Source organism: Peromyscus californicus, unplaced genomic scaffold, assembly GCF_007827085.1.
Source record: "Peromyscus californicus insignis strain IS unplaced genomic scaffold, ASM782708v3 Scaffold_4__1_contigs__length_199733344, whole genome shotgun sequence".
NCBI lineage: Eukaryota > Metazoa > Chordata > Mammalia > Rodentia > Cricetidae > Peromyscus > Peromyscus californicus.
Genome location: NW_026294562.1, coordinates 25,659,599 through 25,663,490, shown reverse-complemented (window position 1 = coordinate 25,663,490; position 3,892 = coordinate 25,659,599). Strand labels below are relative to the sequence as shown.

Sequence of the window (3,892 nt, the reverse complement as noted above, 5' to 3'; positions counted from 1 at the left end):
TTTACACAGGCACAGTAACATAGCTTCATAGAGTTAAACAAATGCAGCATAAACAAAAGTAACACACCTTAAAATAATATTCCCCAACGTTTCTTCCTGGCATTCTTCATGTTTCTAGCATTTCTCAGTTGACCTGATTAATCATTTGACTCAGCAATTAGATGAACAGCCTCTGCACCAAGGCCAGCTTAGTTTCTCCACTTCCATTATGTCCATCCTCGGAATTTTTTATTATTTTTGCTCATTCTTACTACCAATTCCAGAGAATTTAAGATTAAATTGAAAACAGAAAGCTTAAAAATATGTCATGTAACTCTCCAGAATGGAGTGATCACATAAACTATGTATGCAAAGCCACTATAATGAACTGACGTTAACCACACTTTTTTCAATATACTATTTAATTAGGAAGACCACAGTTCATGAATGGCTCTGGTCTCTGTCCTCATCCATTCAAGTCGCACACAATTGGGCTATCCCAATCTAAAGGACAAATCACAGACTGCTAAGCTTGTCGTTTCTCCACTGCCATTCTTTTCGTTCATTTTCTGGGTTTGGAGGAAGACTTTAACTGCTCTTTGCTTTTGTTTGCATGTGGCTAAGATGATGTATCTGATATTTGCGGTTCATAGTGGTTCCTGGACATAGAAGTGGAGAGCTGGTTCTCCTTGAAACAACTCAAGCACAATCCAGACATGACCTCCTGTTCCGACCTTCTAAGAACTTTTGGACAAAGCAAATACATCTATGCAGTGTCAGATGTTTAAAGCGAAAACTAAAACAAAGCCTGACACTTTTACTTAGAGCTTTGGCCATCAGCCCACCACTTGCCATCTTCCCAAGCTTATGTCCACTTTCCTTCACTCCAGTCAGCTCACACCATGCTTTGTTCCTGCTGCTTTCCCAATCCTCATCCCTGAAGTCTTAACACATCTGTTGCCTCTTCTGTGAAACTGCTGCATCACCCTGTTTGGGAGCAATCTGAACTCACTGGGGTCCCTTACAGGACTTTTCTGCTGCTGCTGTGATGGTTTGGGTATGAGACATGACCCCCCAAAAAGGCTCCTGTGTTGAAGGATTGGCCCACAGTTGGAGGTACTATGGAAAGATGATTGAATCTTTGGTGTGTTGACGTCACTTGGCTCTTTTAGGTGGAGCCAATTTGGAGGAAGTAGGTCACTGGGAGTGTCACTTCCAGAGGTATCTTGTCTCAAGACTTTTCCTCTTTCTCTGCTTCCTGGGGATAGGCAACTATGCTGCACCAGGCCTTTCCATCACCGCGGAGCTCTGCCTCACACAGTCCCATCATAGTGGAGTAAACCTTCCATAGACAAGATCCTCCTCCACCAGGTGGTGGTGGTGCACACCTTTAATCCCAGCACTCAAGAGGCAGAACTCTGTGAGTTCGAGGCCAGCCTGGTCTACAGAGCTAGTTCCAGGACAGCCAGGGCTACACAGAGAAACCCTGTCTTGAAAAAAAATAAATAAACAAAGAAACAAAAACCTCCAAAATCAGGAGCCCAAACCAATCTCTCCTCCCTTAAGGCATCTGTCTCAGGTCGTTTGTTATAGTGATGCAAAGTGGCTCACACATCACCAATCTTACGGGTACTTACAAAACTCCCTGTCTCCTGTATCAACAGTAAGTTATCTATAAGTAAGACCCATCTCCTCTGCATCTTTATTTATCATAATAGATAATTTGGTTGGTTAAATGAGTAAATTTTCTTAATTGTGAGTCATCTATGATGCATTTAGAATTTAACACATGCTGTAATAACAGGTAACTATTAGCTCTTTTGGATGTCAAGGTTAACAGAGTAGATAGTAAAACAGTCAATGAACTAAATCAGGACCACAAGTTGGGTTTTTGTTGTTGTTGTTACTTTGTTTCATTTGTTTTGTTTTATATACATTAGAGGGTCTACTGTTTCGTCTCAGATTTATGGCAGGAATATTAATTCTAACCTGAGCCAAGTGATACACTAAGGCCACAAATAGAAGGCATCAGCACCTCCTACTGGAAGAAACTGGAAATGCAGGCACTCACCAAACCATCTACTCCAAAAGGTTATTGCCACAACTTCCATCTTGTTTTTGGGTGACTCTGTTCATGTATGCCCCCGAGCTGAAAGCACAGTGACTGAGTGTCCACATAACAAAATGCACGCGGATGGTTTCAATGCCTGGTAAGCCTGAAATAATATTACCCAAGATAGTTCATGAATATATAACCAAACTTTAGAGCTGCAAACACAGTCAGGAGAGTATTCTGCCCTGGAATTGGGAGAACCAGGAACATTCCAGAAACTGGGGTCTAAGACAAACATAAATTGATGAAATGAACAGCAGAATGGTGATCTTGGGAGTCATAAACAGAGTAAGGTATGGGTCAGTTAGGAAATTCTAGAAAAGTTAAGTGCTTAAAGAAGAACATGAGATACAATCCAGGACTGCATTCTCCAAGTAGTTCATTATAGTCAATGAAACGTTTGTCTCCAACACCATTTGGAAATTCAGAAAGCCATATCATTGCTTCGTTAACTAATGCACAAATTTATAAAGAAAAAAACCATTAACTGACGCATAAAACAGTTAATTTTTGAAAATGTACACTGTTTCTGGTTACTATAAAGAGGTCAGTTCCTCCCCTATTTGCAGTCAAGACTTGTTTTATTCTGGACAAATATATTTAAGGCAGACATAGAAGAATACACAGGCAAAATAAGCTTCAAAACTTTTAAGGTGGGCTCAAGAGATGACTCAGCAGTTAAGAGAACTGGCTGCTCATCTAAAGGACCCGAGTTTGGTTCCCGGAACCCAGAAGATGACTCCCTACTGTCTGTAAATCTAGTTTCAGGGTATTTGATACCCTCTTCTGGACTCTGTGGGCACCAGGCACACATGTGGTACACAGACAAACATGCAAACAAAACACTCACACACATAAAAATAAATATATTGTTTTAATTATTATTTCAATTTTAAGATACAAGTATTTATAGAAGGTCTTGCCTTACTAGCCATGTGAACATACTATGAAGCTGATAATCATGTCAACATGGTCCACCTATAAGAATTACCGCCGGGTGGTGGTGGTGGTGGTGGCGGCGGCGGCGGCGGCGGCGGCGGCGGCGGCGGCGGCGGCGGCGGCGGCGGCGGCGCACGCCTTTAATCCCAGCACTCGGGAGGCAGAGGCAGGCGAATCTCTGTGAGTTCGAGGCCAGCCTGGTCTCCAAAGCGAGTACCAGGAAAGGCGCAAAGCTACACAGAGAAACCCTGTCTCGAAAAACCAAAAAAAAAAAAAAAAAAAAACTTAGTGCTCGCTTCGGCAGCACATATACTAAAATTGGAACGATACAGAGAAGATTAGCATGGCCCCTGCGCAAGGATGACACGCAAATTCGTGAAGCATTCCATAAAAAAAAAAAAAAAATTACTACAGCTCAACTAAACAGACAAAACTTTGTCATTATATATGTTATATACACCAGTATCTGATTTATCACATACAAAGGAAATCATCACAAACAAGTAGGAAGAAAATTTTAATTAAATACATGACAGGGGGCTGGAAAGTTGAATCAACAGTTAAAAGCATTTGCTGCTGTCCCAGAGGACCTGAGCTTGGTTCCCAGCACCCACAGTGGGTGGTTCAGAAACATATACAATTCCAGTACCAGGTCATCTGATACTCTTCTGGACTCTACAGGCATCTGCACTCACAAGTGCACGCACCCACACATGGCACACACAGATACACATAATTTAAATTAAAAATAAAAAATAGTTAATAAATACATGAGAGTCAAAAACCTATTTGGGTAAAAACTGACTTAGAACCTTAGTTCAAGCACAGATAAACTGTATGTGTTTATGAATAGTACTGAAA

General features: G+C 41.3%; 1 non-coding gene across 1 annotated transcript; it reads left to right on the top strand.

Annotated features, from left to right (window-relative positions):
• The first annotated feature begins 3,319 nt into the window (after window positions 1-3,319).
• LOC128095717 (U6 spliceosomal RNA) lies at window positions 3,320-3,426 on the top strand. Its single transcript, XR_008213329.1, has one exon. It is a non-coding gene; the product is annotated as a U6 spliceosomal RNA (small nuclear RNA).
• Window positions 3,427-3,892: the final 466 nt, after the last annotated feature.